The sequence below is a fragment of the Cannabis sativa genome, chromosome 6, assembly GCF_029168945.1.
Source record: "Cannabis sativa cultivar Pink pepper isolate KNU-18-1 chromosome 6, ASM2916894v1, whole genome shotgun sequence".
NCBI lineage: Eukaryota > Viridiplantae > Streptophyta > Magnoliopsida > Rosales > Cannabaceae > Cannabis > Cannabis sativa.
The window spans coordinates 5,818,128-5,841,107 of record NC_083606.1 but is presented as its reverse complement, the minus strand read 5'-3'; the positions used below and the strand labels follow the sequence as shown (position 1 = coordinate 5,841,107).

Sequence of the window (22,980 nt, the reverse complement as noted above, 5' to 3'; positions counted from 1 at the left end):
TTTCAGCCAAAAACAATTAAATAAATAAACATTTAATTCCAATTAAAAGTCACTAAAAGACAAAACACTAATGGGGCAAAAAGACCATTTTGCCCCTCCACCATAAAATCATGAAAATCATACTAAAGGGGTATTTTTGGGACATTCTAAATTCCCGGCCATTCCCGACATTCCCAATGTCTAAAACCCGTCCCCAAAATACTAACATACTAAGTTGTGATTTCTACTGAGCCAAACGCCGCGTTCCAAAATACCGGACACCGGAAATGCGAAATATAAAAACTGCTGATGACATAATTATGCATATCTGAATTCCATAAATATCAATACTAAATTATTTAAATAGCTATAAATAATTTCATGATTAACATAAATAACTGCTAATTTCCAAATTAACTAAGCGGGCATTACATTCGGGATTTGAAACACACCTCATGTTAGGCATACTTAAACCCCACTGGTATAGAATGCCATCAATCATGAGGTATTGGGGGGCCTAGTATTGAACTTTCCAGGAAGCCATCCTGTCTTGTGCCCTCTTTTAGTCAAGTAATTCACAATGGAGTCCATCCAACTAGGCTGTTGATTGCAACCTTTGCCTTGGCCATGATACTGGGCTTCAGGAGATACTCAATGGGAATCACCCCTAGTTTCTTAACTTCTTTGTTTGAAGCTAACTTTGCTAGGCAATCTACATGGGCATTCTTTTCCCTCGGGATTTGCTCAATTTTGTAACTCTTGAATTCCTGGAGCATTTCTCTTGCAACTGTGATATAAGAAGCCATCATTTCTGTGAGTTTTGGTATTCCCCAAATAGTACTTCATTAACAACCAACACGGAGTCACTGAAATTTCTATCGTGTTAGCTCCCACAATTTTTGACAATCTCAATCCAGCCAATCTTAGCGATATTCTTTCAAAGTTATTATTTTAAGTTATATGGAATCCGATACTTAATTATATCAATAATAATACGATATTGAAGAAAATGTTAAATATCAGTAATTCATTTTAATATTTCTCTATATTAAGTTATGTAGTACCTATACTTAATTACATAAATAAGAATGATATTACTAGTCTCTTTTATCATATCAACCACCGATATGCTTCCCACAAAACTTAGAAAAAAATAAAATCATATTCAAACACAAAAATATAATACATAAACAAACGATCGATTCCCGAGCATATAAGAGATAAATTAAATTACATTAAATTATAATATAATCTTATGTATATATCCCAGCCGCCTTATTATATTTTTGTTATTGAAGAAGCCGCCTTATTAATTTAGTACCTAATTGCTACGTGTTTTAATTGATATTATTTAGTCAATCAATAATGCTCTTCAATTCAATATTGTACACCATTTCGTCAACTATTACTTTCTAATAAAACCATGCCAATTAAAAATATATATATATATATCAATGATTTGTCTATAATATAGGAAATTTATGTAGACTACTTAGCATTTAAAACAAATTTAGTTTATTTTTTATCATATATATTATAATTACTTAGTATTTGTAAATTCTTAAAAAATTTTGCACACTAAAAATAAAATTTAAATAATTACTTACCATGTTTATCAGGAAAAAATAATCATACGAATAATAAAATATGTAAATCTTATTTTCGGCATTGTAAATTATATAAAATTTTTCTAAAAATTTATAAATAATATCTTAAATAATTATAATATTATTTATACACCTTAATGAAAAAAATTAAATTAAATAGTTATTGTGGAAATAAATAAGTATCTACCAAAAAATTTATACTCTAGATTTACCCTATATATTATATAGGATATGATTTTGTCTCGTGATTGTACTTTCAAGGAGTGCATTCCGTGATGTACAACAGCCGTCAGATGAGAGATTAATTATTTGATCTGACGGCTGAGATTGATCTAGGGGTAATTGGGGTTAAAAAGTAAAAACGTACCCTGACACTTATTTAATGTACCCCGAGACCCATCTAATGTACCACAGAGTATATTCCGTAAAAGTACATCGCGGGACAAAATCGTGTCCCTATATTATATATGCATATATTAGAAAAAATAGAATAGAAAGAAATAAAATATTACATTTATAATTTTTATTGTTGTTAAAAGTATTATATATAAATTATATTAATTCATGCTAGTTAATAAAATATACAACAATGAATATAATACAAGCATGTAAGCGTCATTTCTCTGAATCGTTTTTTATGGATTCAATGGCGATATTAAAATTTTAATAATTAGTAATATAAAATGGCCCATACATTGACAAAGCTTAATTAGCATTTGCAAGGACTATGATAACCTCTCTCTCTCTAGTCATATATTAATTTATAAGGATTATTTTACAAATACACAAAAATAACAATAAAAAAGACATTCCTTCAAAAAAAAAAAAAAAAAAAAAACAATAAAAAAGACATAAATACGATTGTATAAAATTTTAAAATATTTTACGATTTTTATGATTTTATTTTCAAAAAATACGGTCTTTTAATATATTTTATGTTGTATTCTTATTCATTTGTTGTTGAATTTTTATTATTTGTATGTTATTTTTTGTTGTTTTGATGTTATTTTTCTGTTACGTTTATGTAATGTTCTTGTTGTTTTGGTGTTATTTTTGTCAAATATTATAAATATATTAAAAAAAAATCTTTAAATGTAAAAATGTAAAAAATTTACAAAAAATAGTGTATTAATATGTAATTATCCTAATTAATTATATACTAGCTTAGTGTTACGTAAGATGTTTAATTTAAAATTCTAAAAAAGTATAATAATAATTTGGAAAAAATAAAAAAAAATAATATTTAAAATTTTAAGAAAAATTAAAAAAGTATCAAAATGTTAGCAAAATATATTAACAGCAATAATAATAAAGTTTTAAAATTCAAGAAAAGTACTATTTAATTTTTTGAATGAAAACACTATCCTTCTTTTTTTTTTTGTTGAAATCTGTTATTATAAATCAAACACAATCATTTACAACAACAGAGAAGATGGTATAATAGGTATCTCTTCTAACCAAATACAATCACTATCCAACTGTAAAGCTTGTTTAGCCAAACAACTTAGTTATATAGTATCCCGTTTAATATAAGATAAACAAGCATGAGAGAGAGAGGATAAATGATATGATACATCTTGAACCAGATCATGAAAAACCGAATATGGTGATGTACGCCCTTTCAATGCATTAACAAGCAACAAGCAATCAGTTTCCACATAGTCAATAGGAAGATTAAATTGTTCAGCTAGCCCAACAAAGACCAAAAAACATTACCTTTGCTTCCATTTCCTATGATTTAAAGTTCCTAACAGTTAGTTTTGACATCGCAGCCAAAACACGTCCATTGGAATCACGAATAATCACACCAATGCCAATGTTCTCCTCAAAGAATCAATTAAAGGAAAATATAATATTAATCTTTGTTTATAATTAAAAATTAATGTTGTAATATCCAGATTAAAATAGTATTTAATTTTTTTTTTCTCTCCTTGGGATATTAATTGTGTGAGGATAATTATCTTATATATTTGTGTTGTTAGTGAGTTGAGATTGTTGCTTAGATTATTGTACCAATTTTCTAGAGAGAGTTAAAGTTATAGTAACTACGAAAGTAAAATATTATGGTATTTTTACAAGGTAGGTAATCATTTAATTAAAGCTCAATATGAAAGTTTATCAGGGTTTTATAAATTATTTAGTGGATTTTAATTAATGGTATAAGTGATATTAAATAACATTATTATAGAATTAATGTTAAAAATTCGTAGGTTTGGATAAATTCGCAGGATTAAAAACTGTTTTACTAAAACAATCATATCTGGAGTTCTAGAGCTCGGATTGAGGTGATTTCAGTGGCGTTGGAAAGATAATTCAAAGATCTATCAATTATGTAGAAATAGATTTATCGTAATTTTAACTTTATTGGGGTCAAAATTAGGTTACAAAGTGACGACCTGTTAAGTTTAGTATAGAAACCCTAAGTTTTAAAATTCAAATTTAAAACTTATATCTAACAAATAAGATTTTTATTTAATTATTCTATTTAGAGTTAAATTAGCATCAGATTATAGGGGTTATTTTATTATTTTCTTTTATAGATTTAATTAGATTATAAAACCTAAATCTATCACATTCTTGATACGTAATATGCAGAGTCTCTAACCCTAAGAAAAATAAAACTCAATCTCAATCTCTTTCTTTCAGCCTGAACACAATTCTTAGAGAAGACACTCATAAAATCCTATATCCTACAAGTTATCCATCTCGCTACCTATCAAAGATTTATAATTTTCCTTCTTGTTTCATTCTCTTCGCCAAACAACACTCATGATTTTCATCAACATAACATTGAGATCATCATCACCATTCTAATAATTTGAGATTTCAAGATCTAGCACTGATTAAGAAGAGTCATCAAGAGGTAGTAGTGACGAGATAACAACTCTTAAGCAGCGGGATTTGAGGTAAGGAAATTAGATAGTTTTGTATGTGTTTATCTGCATAAATTTAAATTCTTTATGTATTGAAATATGACTTATGATTTGTTTTTATGAATATGTATATGGTACTGAGAATGTGTGGTATGGACACAATATGAGTTTGTGAATTGATACATAGATTATGGTTGTATGACTTGTATATGTTGTATGTTGTATTTGTATGTTTCGGGTTGTGTGTTGTATGATGTATTTGTATGTTGCATGTTATATGTTGTATGTTGTATGCTAACGTCTCAGGTAAAGTGGGGGACCATGGTGGGGTATGATACGGGATAAGGCCGTTGAATGTAGAGATACCCTACCCTGCATTTTACTGAGTCGTGTATGAGATTGTTATGGTGGGTATGATACAGTGATGTTACTGTTGAATATAGAGATACCCTATCCTATAACAATGGTAGGGCTGCATAGGCCCATGTTATTATATGGGCAGATTAGGCCCAGGATATTGTAGGGTCAGGCTAGGCCCAAGTTATGTAAGTAATGGCTATGATATGCCAATGTTGTGATAATGACATTATTATTTATAGTATTGATATGATTATGTTATGAGTATGATATTGGAGTTATGATCTCTGTATATGTGTACGGTGTGAACAAATAGTATAGACTTGTATGATAAAGGTTTCCATATGTACAGTTATTTGGTTATAGTTATAAAAGAGCATGTATGATATTGCTAAAACTTAATAAGTACATTAATGGTATGTGTGATATTATATGGTATTGTTTGATAAGCATTTCCTTGCGAGCTTTTAGCTCACCCCCTTACTTTCCCCCTACGGGTATTAGACGGGAAAGTATGTATAGTGAGCGGGGTCGGTTAAGTACGTATACTGTGAGCGGCTACGGGCGGACAAACGATCTAGAACGCCGGTGGTGCCTTAGTTTTATTTTAAGTAGTTGATAAATCTAACACAGTGTGAATGCATTATTTAAAATTATTTACTTACTGTATCTTGTTTTACAAATGAAGGATCCTTCTCTGTTGCATTTTGATTTTTTTTAAAATCCACTGTTGTATTTAAATTATTTTTTTTTATCTTTTCAAATTATGCATGAAAATAGTATTTTTGTAAAATAAGGCAAAATATCAGGGCGTTACAGTTGGTATCAGAGCCGATCGTCCGTTAGCCCGAAGGATACTCACGGTATACATACAGAAGACTGAAAAAGATCCCTCTCACTATTATGTAAGTGTTAGTTTTAATTTTCTTGGTATTGCCATTAATAGTTTTATATGTGATACATAGATTTTTGTTAAAATATGTTTCCTAGAATTAGTGCCTCATCTGTAGTGGGTGCTTAGAGAAATTAAGAGTATATTACCTGTTATGATTGATTACACTTTTTATGAAGAATATGAATAGGTTTTATTTTTCTTTATTGTCTTGAATTGAAACTAGGAAGGACAGTGTTCCTTTCTTGAAAATTTAGAATAAATTATATTAGGAATTCATAAGACTTTGTTTGATAAATAGAATATTACTAGTTAAGCTTGACAACATTAAGTTTAGATATATTCATGGAAACTTCTCTCCCTATAATTGAACTCTTTTGTTTCTATTAAATTAACCTTTCTTGTAAGAGCTCACACATGAAACTAGAAGATCAGTTAGAATCAATGTGAAAGGAACGACCAATAGAGGTGGGGGCTAAGGATGTGTGTTCCGCTGACCCACAGATGGTTGATGTTCCAGAAAATCCAATAATAGTTAAGGCTAATGATCTAATAGAGGTATTGGAAGGACTACGAGCATGACTAAGATAATTTGTTGAAGAGTTTTCACAGGCTCAGCAAAATATCACCAACACTAGTAGTGGAACTTGAAGCACATAATGAAATGTACCAATAGCCAACCAAGTACCGACGCATATATTTTCACCTATCTATGAATGGTTGAAGAAGCGGTCTCTACACCTAGCCATGAATGGAAGCCCAACATATAGGAAGTAGGGATGACTTAGAATAGTAGACGTTATACCAGACTGGGACAGTATAATTTACAAAACCTACTTATTAAGAAGGATGAAATAATAGATCTTTAAGGAGAAGGTACTATCTTGTTGGATGTTCTATAAGTTACACACTCCTAAGTTAGATGGTAAGAAGTATGAGTACTGTATGCAAAGATATTGGAGATAAGTATGTTATAGAAATGAGTCAGGAGATGACGATGCCATCATATAGAAAGGAGTGTAGTGTGCTGAATAGAATCCAAAATGAGAAGTTAGAAAGAGACATGATAAAATTACTAGAGGTAATAACTTATGAAGGTATCTTAAACACTAAGAGATAAGCAGAGCATCAACAAATATTAGATTACCGAAGGAAAGTTGTAAACTTTAAACTCAAGGTCATCTACTTGGTGGAGGAGATAATAGAGAAAAATGTGTATGGTTTCGACAGAGACATTTTCAAAGGAGAAAGACAAAAAAGGTCCAGGCACGGCTAACAATTTGGGTACAACATGAATGAGAGACAACTAAGAGGGTGACTACTCGGAATTGATCACAACTACACAACTAAGAGATTGTGGATGCAGCTTTGTGGCGGGTGTACAACAAACAACTATAGAGAGTAGATCGCAAATTCAAAACTTGAGAAAGATGAGGAATTAGCATTCAAGGGTGACATCCCTAGATTCCAAATACTCACTGATACAACAACAATGGTGTGGAGTATAGCTCAATGAGAAAATGTTAGGAAAGCCTCACTTAGAGACAGGAGAAAAGTGAGACACAATTAGGACCAAAGTAACATATATTGAAGAATGTCATGGCATGTCAAGGACTATACAATTTTTTTTTATAAGTGTTGGGATTAGAAAATACACTCATGCAACATAAAGGAATTCAAGGCACAACGTAAGCAAAGGATACTACAATCCAATTACGACTTATATTATGGGCAATAGTATAAGTATGTTGGAGTGTCATCTAATGAGAAACTAAGAGGAAAACTCACAAAGTCCAGCCCTGCTGAAAAGAGATGGTGTTTCTAGGCCCTATAGTGCCCGAGAAGAAAATGACTATGGATTTGTCAAAAGCTAAAATTGTTAAGAGCAAAAAAAAAAAAAAAGGGAAAAATATTAGATATTTTTCTCAATCTAAAAAAACCAGTAATAGAGATCTTTGGAAGGACTCTCTCAAGCTGACAATAACTAACTTATTGCACACTACTAAGTCTTGTCCAATTGAAAGTGCAAAAGTTAGAAGAAGAAAAAAAAAAACAAGATAGGTATTGATAATTTGGTGGCGTTTGGATGTAAAATGAGACGCTTGAACGAATTATTTACTTCTGCTGAAAGGTAGTATGGGAAGTAAGAATAAAAAATTCCCGACTAAGGAATTATAAATAGTGAGTCTCTAGTAATAAATCAAATACGAGTAGGGGTATAGGAGGTATAATAGTGATGGACAGAGTAAGGTCTGTTCGGCATTGTTTGCAAATTATATATATAGTATCCTTACCCTGATAACTTGGATGATCAATACATTATGAGATTGGTATGGTTGACTTATTGTTAAAAGTCAACAAATAATAAATAGTTGGGCTACGATAAGCTATGGTAGGATTGAACATATTTTAAAAGGGTTATTAGTGTTCTTTCTATGTTTTAATACATATATGTTATAGTCTTAAGTAAATAATCAGTATTGGAATGTATGTTTAAGAGATTTGGAAGATTTAGAGGTACAATTAAGAAGTTGAGATATTTTTTTTTTTTTGGTGAATTAAAGAAGGCTACAATATATATAGGATATGAATATAGCTGGAATAATCAATGCTATGATAAGTATGAAGTTATGTAATACCTCAGATGGCTGGTATATTAGAAGAAGCAATCATTGAACATAACTATCAGAATCTATCGGCATTACAGATTTAAACTTCATCACTATATCGATGTAATACCAAAGTAGATAAAAGTTAGTATAGAAAACTAGCTAATCTCATAATCAAGTCAACTTGATTGAAGGGGGTAATGGAGGACCAAGCACCATAAGAGAAATTAGCAAAGAAAATACAATAGAGTGATACAAAAATCAGACAACAAAAGGATCCAAAGACGATTATCTTGGAAAATGGGAAGTCATGACAAGTGCAACGAATGCATGGATAAAGGAAATTAAGAAGTGAACGTTAGACAAAAAGGTGGTCGGATAGATAGTTAAATATTTATACATAGAAGACCTTTTAAAGAGATTCCATGTTTATGTCCAAGTGCCATGGAAAAAGTATCTATCGATGAGTAACAACTATGAAACTGCAAGAATGACACCGTAGCTTTACAGTGGAAAAAAAAAAAAAAGACAGAGAGAGAGTAAGATTTTAGTCTGTAATAACATTCAACGAGAGAATGGGAATAATTAAAGAGAAGTTTGCATAAGATCTTTTACCCTACTCTTTGTGTTTGTTATTTTGTATTGTTTAATGTGTTCTCAAGTGACATGTAAGGATGTTCATTTAGAGAATAAATACTGTGACTCTAAATGGCATGTAAGGATGCTCATAGAAGAATAAATAATTTCACTCTTAATGGCATGTAAGGATGCTCATAGAAGAATAAATAATTTCACTCTTAATGGCATGTAAGGATGGTCATAAGAGAAAGAAAAACTTTTCATATATTACGAGCATGTGATTGCAAAGCTTAGTATTCAAAGCATGTATATGTAAGTTATTATGATGGAGTACATTTTGGTATTTAAGTAATGTATAGAGAAATAATAATACTTAATTAAGTTGTGTATATTTTATGTGTTATGGATTGACTGATAAGACATAGGTTAAATGCATGTTTATTGGGTCCATATATATTGTAGATAAGGAGGTAATGCAGTAAATGGTGAAAGACATAAGACTCAACACCCCGAGTGTTGGGTAGTTAAATTTCGAGGACGAAATTTCTTTTAAGGAGGGTAGAATGTAATATCCAGATTAAAATAGTATTTAATTTTTTTTTTCTCTCCTTGGGATATTAATTGTGTGAGGATAATTATCTTATATATTTGTGTTGTTAGTGAGTTGAGATTGTTGCTTAGATTATTGTACCAATTTTCTAGAGAGAGTTAAAGTTATAGTAACTACGAAAGTAAAATATTATGGTATTTTTACAAGGTAGGTAATCATTTAATTAAAGCTCAATATGAAAGTTTATCAGGGTTTTATAAATTATTTAGTGGATTTTAATTAATGGTATAAGTGATATTAAATAACATTATTATAGAATTAATGTTAAAAATTCGTAGGTTTGGATAAATTCGCAGGATTAAAAACTGTTTTACTAAAACAATCATATCTGGAGTTCTAGAGCTCGGATTGAGGTGATTTCAGTGGCGTTGGAAAGATAATTCAAAGATCTATCAATTATGTAGAAATAGATTTATCGTAATTTTAACTTTATTGGGGTCAAAATTAGGTTACAAAGTGACGACCTGTTAAGTTTAGTATAGAAACCCTAAGTTTTAAAATTCAAATTTAAAACTTATATCTAACAAATAAGATTTTTATTTAATTATTCTATTTAGAGTTAAATTAGCATCAGATTATAGGGGTTATTTTATTATTTTCTTTTATAGATTTAATTAGATTATAAAACCTAAATCTATCACATTCTTGATACGTAATATGCAGAGTCTCTAACCCTAAGAAAAATAAAACTCAATCTCAATCTCTTTCTTTCAGCCTGAACACAATTCTTAGAGAAGACACTCATAAAATCCTATATCCTACAAGTTATCCATCTCGCTACCTATCAAAGATTTATAATTTTCCTTCTTGTTTCATTCTCTTCGCCAAACAACACTCATGATTTTCATCAACATAACATTGAGATCATCATCACCATTCTAATAATTTGAGATTTCAAGATCTAGCACTGATTAAGAAGAGTCATCAAGAGGTAGTAGTGACGAGATAACAACTCTTAAGCAGCGGGATTTGAGGTAAGGAAATTAGATAGTTTTGTATGTGTTTATCTGCATAAATTTAAATTCTTTATGTATTGAAATATGACTTATGATTTGTTTTTATGAATATGTATATGGTACTGAGAATGTGTGGTATGGACACAATATGAGTTTGTGAATTGATACATAGATTATGGTTGTATGACTTGTATATGTTGTATGTTGTATTTGTATGTTTCGGGTTGTGTGTTGTATGATGTATTTGTATGTTGCATGTTATATGTTGTATGTTGTATGCTAACGTCTCAGGTAAAGTGGGGGACCATGGTGGGGTATGATACGGGATAAGGCCGTTGAATGTAGAGATACCCTACCCTGCATTTCTTCGAGTCGTGTATGAGATTGTTATGGTGGGTATGATACAGTGATGTTACTGTTGAATATAGAGATACCCTATCCTATAACAATGGTAGGGCTGCATAGGCCCATGTTATTATATGGGCAGATTAGGCCCAGGATATTGTAGGGTCAGGCTAGGCCCAAGTTATGTAAGTAATGGCTATGATATGCCAATGTTGTGATAATGACATTATTATTTATAGTATTGATATGATTATGTTATGAGTATGATATTGGAGTTATGATCTCTGTATATGTGTACGGTGTGAACAAATAGTATAGACTTGTATGATAAAGGTTTCCATATGTACAGTTATTTGGTTATAGTTATAAAAGAGCATGTATGATATTGCTAAAACTTAATAAGTACATTAATGGTATGTGTGATATTATATGGTATTGTTTGATAAGCATTTCCTTACTGAGCTTTTAGCTCACCCCCCTTACTTTCCCCTACAGGTATTAGACAGGAAAGTATGTATAGTGAGCAGGGTCAGTTCTGGTACGTATACTGTGAGCGGCTACGGGCGGACAAACGATCTAGAACGCCGGTGGTGCCTTAGTTTTATTTTAAGTAGTTGATAAATCTAACACAGTGTGAATGCATTATTTAAAATTATTTACTTACTGTATCTTGTTTTACAAATGAAGGATCCTTCTCTGTTGCATTTTGATTTTTTTTAAAATCCACTGTTGTATTTAAATTATTTTTTTTTATCTTTTCAAATTATGCATGAAAATAGTATTTTTGTAAAATAAGGCAAAATATCAGGGCGTTACAAATGTAGATGACTTTTATAATCTTCTATCGCTATAGCGAAGATAAAAGTTAAATATTATTACTTTATATTTGATCTACTAAATTTTGAAATATATTTGTATATCTTTTATATTAAAATATTAAATTTATATATAATTTTTTTTAAAAAAAAATATATGCATAAATATGTGTGAATTGGATCGATAAGATACTTTTATATGTCAATTAATATAATCTGCACATGCAAATTTTAGATTTTACAATCCAATCTAATCTGCACGAGTATGGAAATTCTCACTATGCGGAATGGATTAAATTGAGTATTTTGTCATCATCCCTAATTATGCAAATTTTATATTAATTATTTTTATTTTATTTTAAAAAAATAAATTCATTTTAAGGGGTAAAGGGATCATGTTCTAAGGTCACACGAAAATAGAGTGGCACAAATCTCATAAAAATAGTACAAAAAAAATTACTTTTAGTGATAATATTTTAGTTACAACATACATTTTTTGTGACTAAATATTATTTGTCACAATAAAATGTTACTTGTTACTAAAATATAGTATATTTAGATACAAGATGTCACTAATTTAGTTTTAGTCACAACAAGTACTGTGATTAAAATTACATTTAGTCACAATAAATTATAATTTTGTGACTAATACATTATTAGCTGCAGACTTTTTAGCTATAAAAATAATAATTTATAATTAGTTATAATTTTTCACTTTTAATTATAAATTTTATCATGAGTAAAATTAAAATTTCTTGTAGTGAGAAATTACCAAACAACTAGAACCTGCACCAATTATAAAGAGGTGTAAACCAAACAACAAGAACCAACATCAATGGGAAAATCCCAATAAAAACCACCAAAAACCAAACATCACAACAGACAAGTGTGATATATATAAAGAGGATTGTTATTGAGTACTAGTATACTCAGTACCTTCTATATAGGTGTGTTTTATGATTTGTTATGATATTTTTTAAAATCATATTTTTAAGTTACATAGATCTGTGTTACTTAATTTTACCAATATAACAATAGTAATACACTAAAAAGAGTACTAAGTATAATGCTCTTTAGCCATTCTCATTTAGAAAACATCATTATTACATGGAAAGTAAAACGAGAAACAAATTAAATAAACAAAACACTAAAACATGAATCTGCATGCAATTACCTGCAGAAAAACACCCGACTCAAAAGACAGTACTACAACATGAGAGTGCACCGCTTTGTTCATTTAATTTGTTTTTTTAGTCTTCTCCCAATCCCATTGCATGTTTTTTTTTCACAAAAATATTAAATTATATTACGTTAAAGAATAAGGGTACGTAGTTATTGCTTATTGGGTAGGGTTATAGAGTTTTGTATATGTTTAAACAACCAACCCTATATCTTATAGAAAAGAAAAGAATAACCAATGGAGACGATGATCAGATATATAATCATGAAGATAAAACGTCTCTTTTTCTGATCATCACCAAAAAATTTATTAATGAGAAACGTAAACGATTACTTCATTTTATAAAAAGTCTTATTTTATATTATCAAAACACAGAGACAGTTGACAAATTAATTAAAATATTAATATACTTCTCCCTGCTTAATTCCTGGTCAGTCTATTTCAAAAACCCTTTATATATTATAGAAATATTAGAAGATACTTATGCTATTTAGCACTCATTGTGATATATAATATTGCTATTAATGTTATTTGATATATAATTCTACATATTTTAATAAATGTTATAAAAAATCGCTAACTAATTACAGGGCACCACCTTATAGTAGAATTAGGTACATAATTTGGTGCCACTGCTAATAACCCCCTACTTCGCCGCTATTGGTTACTAGCAGCGAGAATCTGTCGCTAATAACCCGCTATTAACAATTAGTCGCTATTATTGATTATTAGCGGTGGATTTTTTTTTTTTTTAAAAAAATCACGAAATATTAACACTAGAATCTAATTTCCGCCGTTAATACCTCCACTATTAGCAACGGTTTTTGTCTGTCGCTAATAATTCTGTGACTAATGACCACCATTCTTATAGTGAAAAGTTCAAAAACATAAGCATAATTAAAAAAAGGGAAATTTTTATTAGTATACGTAATATACATATTAATAACAGAAATAACATTGATTAATTAATAATCTTTTAGTAACGTGACACGTCATCATTTCTACCGTAATATCAAAAAAATCACATACCAGAATCCAAAAAGAAAACTTGCTGTCTCGCTCTATAAATGCACTGCATTGTTCCTCTAATTACGAAATTGATGGGTTCTTTGAACAACCCATAAAACACAATACCAAAAAATGAAACCTTTAAATTTACTTCCTATTATAGAATTAAAATCACAAGAATCATTCTCACAAAAAAAAACTCCATTAACGAACAAAAAAGCTCCGTTCATAAACAACATAACATCAATCATCAATCAATCATTCATAACCAAAATTGTTTCTCAAACTACCGACAAGATCTGCAAAAATCGTTTTACTATGATTATATATAAGATTAAAGTCACTAATAGAAACTATTCTCACCAACAAAAACTCCATTAACAAACAAAAAATCTTTGGTTACAATCGCCACAAGATCAATCATGAGTTCAGTACCGAAATCGTTCCTCAAACTACCAAAAATACTTAAAAATTAGAGACAAAATCGTTGCTAGATAAAGGAACAACTCAATCGACACTTTAAAAAAATTGATTCAAAAATTGCTCTGTTCTACTGTATGATTTTTATTTTTCTTGCGTTTCAAAAGTAACTTTTTGGTTACTTATGATATTGATAAGAAACTAATTAATTACTTTTACGTAAAAAAAATATTGTTGTTATTACTGTTCCATCTTTTCTAACAATATACTATAAATAACATCAATCAACTAACATCTACAATATAATTAGTTTCTTCATCACGAATTCTATTTTTTTTTTTGAATTTTTCTGCATTTCAAAAGTAACAATTTGGTTACTTATAGTGGCGATAAAAAAATTAATTAGTTACTTTTACATAAAAAAAATTATTTTTATATCATATAATTTTAGATACAATTTGATTACCTTTAAAATTTATTTGTAAACATCTTAAAATCAAATAGTTATTTTTAAGTTATATTATTGTATATTATTTAAAATATATTTCGGTAATTTTAAAGTTTATTTTTGAAATTATTGAGCTGTCATATATTATAATAAGCTACCACTTGTATGTACTAATTGTTTTATATACATTTTTGTTACTTTGAAACCAATATATTTATTTTTAAATTATATTAAATTTTTTAAAAAATATATTTTTACGTTACTTTTATATTTTTCTTTTGTAACAACATTTGTTATAATAAGTTACAATAAACAAAAAAAAAACTCACATAACAAATAAACTAACAAAATTTATAAATAAACTAATAAGTTACAATAAAATAATAATAGAAAAAAACTCACATAATTTATTAGTAAAATTTATAAATATTTAAATTGTTAATTAGTTATTTAGTATACTTTATAGTAATATTCAAATAAAACTATTTAATATACATTTAGTCAGTCATATTTTTATTATATAAGTATTCTGAATTTTAAAAATAAACTTAATTTTTTTAACTAAATAAAAATTGTAAAATGGTAACTAATCAGTATACAATACCGATAGGAAACTAATTAGCTACTTTTACATCAAAAAAAATTATTTTTATATCATATAATTTATGATGTTTACAAAGCATAATTGTAAACATCTTAATATACCAAATACAAAGCATAATTGTAAACATCTTAATAACCAAATAGTTTTTTAAAGTTATATTATGGTGTGTATTATTTAAAATATATTTGAATAACCTTAAAGTTTATTTTTGAAATTAATGAGTTGTCACGCAATACTATATTTTTAAAACATTTCGCACTAACAATTAACTATATAGTTTCCTATTATAAACAACACAATAAATACCTCATTAACTTTACAGTGTAAGTTGAGACAAAAAAAATCTTATTTTTAAAATTATCTTGCTATAACTACTTCTCCTAATATTGTATAAAGAAGAAGTTTTAATGTCAACATACAAAGACAACATACTACCATTAAATGATATAACATTATGAATATATTTGATATGAGATAAAAAATATCATTGTACTCCTACCAAAATTCAAAATACTAGTATGCCGACCAAAGAAAAAGAGATTTAAAAAGCACTAGATTCAATATCAAAAACACATTCGAACAAACATCAATAAAATATTAAAAAAATAAAGACAAAAAAAAAACCATTAAACATACACAATCAAAATCACATTAAAATTCTAAAACAAATACATATACAAAAATATACTACAACAATTTTTTTTTTCAAAAAACACACTGAAAAAATAAAAATATATCCTAATCATATAAAAAATGCACATATATAACAGTTCTATGTAATATACAAACATATTTTTTTTAAAATAAAACACTCTAAAGTATATTGTATCAAAATAACAGCCGCTCAAATAAAATTCTCAAGAATAAAAAAAATATACAAAAGATTTTACAAAAATTACATCATATAAAATGAGATGTATATTAGTGGCAAACAAAATTATATCAATCATCAAATATATGATTAATAAAATAAATCAGATGCAAAAAATTATAATATACTATACAGTATACAATTCTATAATATACAAGAAAAAAACCTAAGATATACAGTATCAAAAATACATTTATACATACATCAATAAGATCCTTAAAAAATGAAAAATAAATCTTAAATTATATAGTATCAAAATTACAATTGAACAAATTGTAATAAAATCCTAAAAAAGTGAGGAAAAAAAAACATTAAGTATACAAACTACAAACTATTAAATTTACTCTATTTTATCTTGGGTCCAACCAAACTTTAAAAAAGGAAATTAATATTTAAAATTATAAAACTTCTCATTAGGTGTTCACTCTGTCCCATATCATGATGATGTGAGAAGTAAAAATGACGTCATCAAAAGTAGTACTTTATTGTATCCAACACACAATCAATAATAAGAATAGAAAACGGTAAAAAACAATACGGCAATATTAATATTTAAAAAATTCACGTCAATACTGATATTAAATACCAAAAAACGTGCATACATGTAAATTTTCCTTAAAAAAATGGAATCGCCTTCTCTATCTCTTCTTACTTTGTTAATGTTTCTTTATAATTAATAAAGTTATAATTATAAACTATAATTTTATATTTTTGGCCTTACATTTGATTTGTCTACACTCATAGAATCTTACAAAATACCAAGCTTGGACATGTCATAACTGTCATCACTACTAAAAAACCCTAAATTCCCGTCGGTTTTACACTGTCGGCCAAAGAATTCACGACAGTCCATAAAACCGTCGCCTATACGAGCGTCGCGAATACTAGGTAGAATAGACGACGGTTTAAAACCGTCGAAAAAATAGTATAGGCCACGGTGTAAAACCGTCGCCTATAGTGAACGCTATAGGCGACGGTTTTAAACCGTGACATATAATTTAGGCTACGGTTTTAAACCGTGGCCTATAGTATAGGCCACGGTTTAAAACCGTCGCCTATAGTATTTTAGGCACAGTTTTAAACGGTGGCCTATAGTATAGGCCACGGTTTTAAACCGTAGTCTATACTATAGGACACATTTTAAAACTGTGGCGTATAATATTTTAGGCACAGTTTTAAACCATCGCCTATAATAAACTTTTCAGTCTAATTATAAATTTCATATTTTTCAACGACAGTTTTTAATGGTCATTAGATTGCAAAAAAAAAAAAAAAAGGAAAAAAATAGTTAGGATAAAGTATATATATTGTCATTTGTCAAACTAAAACAGATTCTGATTTATATAGTAAAGTTTTCCCTACATGATTTATATATTGTCACTAATTATTTAGGATTAAGTATAAACAAAAACAGAAATTGATCATTGTAATAGTCCTTGTTGCACTGCCTGTGCTCGAACGTATTCAATCCACTGATCACGCAGAATATTCATCTCATCATTTGAATACGGATCGCTCTTACCCTGCAAAAAAAAAAAAAAAAATTATATATTAACTAGTAAAAGACCTTCTACACTACACTACATTCTTTTTTGAATTAATATTTCTTTATTATGGAATTGTGAGTTGTTATGCAAATATGTTTTGTATATTAATTTTGGGGTGAATTAATTTTGTAGGTGTTGGACTATTGAAGCTGCATGATGATGTACAAATGTGTGGTTATGAAGATGTTCAAGTGATGTGGGAAATACTACAAAGAACAGAATCAGAAATGTTAGGAAGTAAAAATTAATTTTAATTCAATAAACTTTTATATCAATTATCACAAACACCTACAATTTTGGTATTGTTAACAAAAAAAAAAAACGAAAAAGCCAAAGCATATAATACAAATACAGAGCACTGCAGAGAGCAAGAAAATATAAGCTAAAAATTTACATAATAAAGTACTACAAATGCTGCATTATCATATGTAACTAAAAAAGATATAAAAGCTCCAAGTTTGATTGAGAGTAAGACCCTCGATCCCCACTGTTTTTACACATAAGATAATGCAAGTTTTTTAAACAGCAGCAGTAACTTCATTCTTTTTTACTATCTACCAAGTGAACCTTCTTCAATTCCCACCGAACAACCATCTTTATTTTTATCATTTCATAAGTACCAACTTGATTACATTAGTCATTTTATAATTAACATAAGATAGTACATGATGTTATGTTTAATTCTATAGATATTGAAATTGAATATAACTTAGTCTCTAATATTGTACTTTCAGATTTAGATGACAATTGAATATAACTTAGTATTTTTCTGCTTCGTTAATTTAGTCACAATGACAACTGAACCAGAACACAAGAGGACTCAAAGAAAAAGATAAACAAATAAATAAAAAAAGAAGTGCTGACACATTTGGAAGAACTAAAAAGCAGTATTTGGAACATTTGGTTTTATTTAAAAGCAACCTGCAGTTTGTTGTTTATAAAAATAGCTAAGCAAAACACACAATATTCATAAAATATATCTATGAGAATCTTATTCTATCCTAGCCTGCTTCCTCTTTTCCATATATATTAAATATATATACATATATTGCTACAAAAAAAATATTTATACATATATTATGATATCATTACAAACTGATCTTATTATTGATTTCAAGCCAAATTCCTAATCAACCTTGAGATGATCTGTCATCGTCATCTTCATCATCAAGGAAAGCATGAATATAGTATAAGATCACATAAAGAGAAGTTTTGCTTATAAATCAAACACTCGATTTATAAGGATTCAATACTACAATGAGGAGGAAAGAGAAAAACTGCTTCGAGTAAAATTCAATCCAATTTAAAAGATGAAGCAAACTCAAGTTGTCAGAACACTAAAAACGACTTAGAAAGTATGCCTACAGTTATCACTTAACACAAAATACAATATTCACAAATTCCCATCTTCTGGCGTTCTATTTTCTCGAGAATCAAACACGCACACAAATAAAACTCATAAGAAAAACACAGTGAACAGAACAAATGGCTAATCTAATTCCATCGACAAAAAAGATATTGACTTTGACCGTCGAAAGCAAAAAGCTTCAGATCAATTATCAAAAGGAGAACAAAACTTAAATTCGGGTTCAAGTAAGACCTACTTCGATCGGTAACTTGCGCGATCACAGAAATCAATATCAAAATCAAATCAAAATGAATAAGAATTGAATGACCTAGAATTCTGAATCGATATAATAATCCATACCTTCTTATTATTTGGTCTTATCCATATATATATACGCTAGAGGCAAGGAGATGAAGAACATACCTGGAAGGAAGGAGCAGATTATGCCTTCAATCACGGGCGGACAACGGAATCTTGAACCAGAGCTGGCTTGGATGGGTGGAGCAGCGGCAACAAATTGTGAGTGAAACTAGACATAGGCTCGGCAGAGAAAAAAAAGAAAAAATGGAGAGAGAGAGAGAGAGAGAGAGAGAGAGAGAGTCTTACCGGAGATAGGCTCACGGCTGACGGATTGGGGGCTCGTCGATCTGATGGAAACCAGAGATAGGCTCGTGCGTTGGGGTGAAGCAAAAGGCTTAGGGCAAATCGCGATTGAGGCTAATATGAAGGAGAGGTCTGACGCACGAGATTTTATTTTGAAAGGGTATTTACCGACGGTTTAGAATCGTCGGGCAAAGTATGGGCCACGCTTTAAAATCGTGGTCCATATTTTGCCCGACGGTTCTAAAACGTCAGTAATAGCGCATCAATTTTTTTTTTTAATCTTTTCACTATATTTATTAACCGACGCCTAATGTATACGAGTGTTAAAAACTGTCGCCTATAGTGTACTATAAGCGACGGTTTTTACCACTCAGATAATTTTTTTAGCGACGGGTCCTCAAAAAAAGCGTTTTTGAGACCGTCGCGAATTTTGCCTTTTGTAATAGTGCATAATGACAGTTATGACATCAACTCTCATTGTCCAAGTCCTATGAAAGGGATCCTCTCCAATTGAGCTCATTGTCGGCCAGGAACTGAGTATGTGTTACTGAGAGAGAATCAGAGAAACCAAAATTGAGAGTGAAAGAGATGTGTGCCTCTTTGTAATTGAAGCATAGCTTCACTCGAGATACTATGAACTGTTCTTGACAGTTCTTGTTGTAATCTTCTAGTGTTTCATTCTCTATCAATAATGATTAATGCCCAAATGGTTGATTCTGACCATGGAGTAGGCAAAGTAACAAACTATTATTGTTCTCGAACCATGTAAAATCTATCTCCATTTTATTGTTTTTGTGTTTATTCAATTCATTTAATTGCTATAGCATTTGCTCCTCATTCTTGTGCTCAATTCTATACTCTGTTTTGTGTTTATCATTGTGTTCTTGGTAGATTTTTCTTCAACAATTAGTATTAGAGCTTTAGGTTCGAGGTTACCGAGAACGACTCAAGATCTTGACAAGATCAAGATTACTGGACAACAATGGCTTTAGCACGTTTTGAGGTAGACAAGTTTTCAGGCACTAATGATTATGGGCTATAGAGGATTAAAATGAAAGCACTACTAGTTCATCAAGGCAGTCATTAGGCCATAGACAAAGAATAATTGAAAGAATTGGGTGAAGACAAAAAGAAGATCGATGAGATCAAGATTAAATCACACAGTGCCATACTTCTGTGCTTGGGAGATGAAGTACTGCTCAGAGAAGTTTCAGATGAAGAGACAACAATAGGGTTATGGGAGAAACTTGTTTCAATCTATTTGAAGAAGTCTTTGGCAAATAAACTCTACTTGAAGAAGAAGATGTATACCTTGAAAATGGATGATACAAAGAACCTCAGAAACCATCTTGATGAATTTAACAAAATCATTCTTGATCTCACCAACTTAGGTGTCAAGATTGAGGATGAGGATTAAGGGATTCTGTTATTGAGCTCGCTACAAAAATGTTATGAACATTTTGTGGATACCATAGTATATGGGAAAGAAACCTTGACAATGTCAGAGGTTAAAGCTTCCCTGAATTCAAAGGAAATTCAAAAGAAAGATTGGACATAAATGGTGTAAGAATGTTTGCAAGAAGTAAATCAGAGTCCAGGGATACCAAGAATGGTAATTACAAGTCAAACAATAAGGTTAACCATTCCAAGGGAAGTAGCAATGGTCAAACACCAAAATCAAGTTCCAGCACAAATTTGAAGGCAGGAAAACAATGCTACTGTTATAAGAAGGAGGGTCATTTCAGAGATGAGTGTAGAGCTCTCAAAGCAAAACTCAGCAAAGAAAAGAAGAAGGATTCTGAAGATGCAGGTTGTGTTCTTGATGGATATGAGTCTGCTGATGCTCTTGTTTCATCAAGTCAAGCCACTCACTACAAGAAAACCAGCTTTTGCCGGCGCATTGTTGCGCCGGCAAAAGTACCCTGACTGCGCCGGCAAAGCTTTGCCGGCGCAGTTGTGCACCGGCAAAGATTATCTGGAAAGCTTGGTCGGTAAAGGACTTTTTACCGGCGAGGAATAACGCCGGTGAAAAATAAGCGCCGGTGTTAAAAAATGGCCTTATCCGCCATGAACCTGCTATGATAAGCTTTTGTCGACGCAATAGTGCGCCGGCAAAAACTATTAGCGCCAATCTGACTGTTGGCGCCAATTGTTTTTGCCACTTTTTACCGGCGCACTATTGCGCCGGCAAAAGTATTAAATTTTATTTTTAAAAAAATTTAATTAATTATATTTAATTAATTATAAATATAATTAATTAAATTTTTTTTAAATAATTATAATATTATATTAACAAAATAAACCAACATAATTTACATTAAAAGATAAACCAACATTAATTACTACTAAAATCAGTATATAAACAAAATGTTAAATGTTCGAACTGGATAATAAAAAAAGTACAGTTCTATAGGCGGGTAATGTCGTCATCGTTGTTTCTCTGAGTCTCGGGAGGCTGCGATGACGATCCGACCGGCAACGGTACTCGATGATCCGGCACCGGGGAGTGGGCAATGGTGGAAGATCCATGGGAGGCAAGTTGAAACCCGGCACAGCTCGAGAAAGATACTCAAACTGATCTTGGAATCGTCTGAGGTAGAGTTGTTGTGTCTCATACTGCTGCCTCGTATGTTGAGTTGTCTGCTCCGCTTCCTCCACTTTTTTCTGTAAAGCCTCGTACTGTTCCATTGTAACAGTCGGTTGGGCTGAAGGATGCGTGGCAGGTGCTCTTTTGGCCCCAACTTTCTTCAGTTTGGGGAGATGGCCAAAGCCTCTAAGATGCCGAGATCGTTCCCCGAGTACTTGCGTCATAACAGGTAAGTCTCGCGGGTACTGTGTAGGATTGAAAGCAGGCTCTTCGGGCTCATCTTCAGTGGGCGCTGGTTGAGTTGCCGCTATTTCAACCATTTGCTCCTAAAACAATTAAACAAATAAGTTAAATGGTTAATTTTAACACAAAATAAATTGAAAGAAATAAATAAAAATTGAATTAAAACGTAAACTTACGTAAGCTTGTTGTGCGAACTCGTTGCGCCAATCGTTGCCTTTATGGTGAAACTTTTGAAAAGTTTCCACTGCAGTTGGCAGTTCTCCTGTGTCGGGGTTAGCCTATTTTCAAGAGAAAATATATTAGTATTGTTATTTTACTAGAAAAATTTAAATGAATGATAGTTAAATATAAACTTACCCCTTCGACAACATGTGAAACAATAGGCTTGGAGCCCCAGCCTCCTAGAAATTTCATCTTACCCCGACTTTCTTTATTTTTCGCTGCTCTACTTTGAAATTAATAATTTTTCTAACAATTAATTATTTATTATTGACTATAT

The 22,980-nt window shown here is 30.2% G+C and overlaps 1 long non-coding RNA gene across 1 annotated transcript; it reads right to left on the bottom strand.

The window, feature by feature from the left end:
• Positions 1 to 17,425: 17,425 nt before the first annotated feature.
• Positions 17,426 to 19,929, bottom strand: LOC115716011 (uncharacterized). Its single transcript, XR_009688244.1, has 3 exons — positions 19,655 to 19,929; positions 19,472 to 19,533; positions 17,426 to 17,676 (listed from the first exon to the last, which is right to left on the bottom strand). It is a non-coding gene; the product is annotated as an uncharacterized LOC115716011 (long non-coding RNA).
• Positions 19,930 to 22,980: the final 3,051 nt, after the last annotated feature.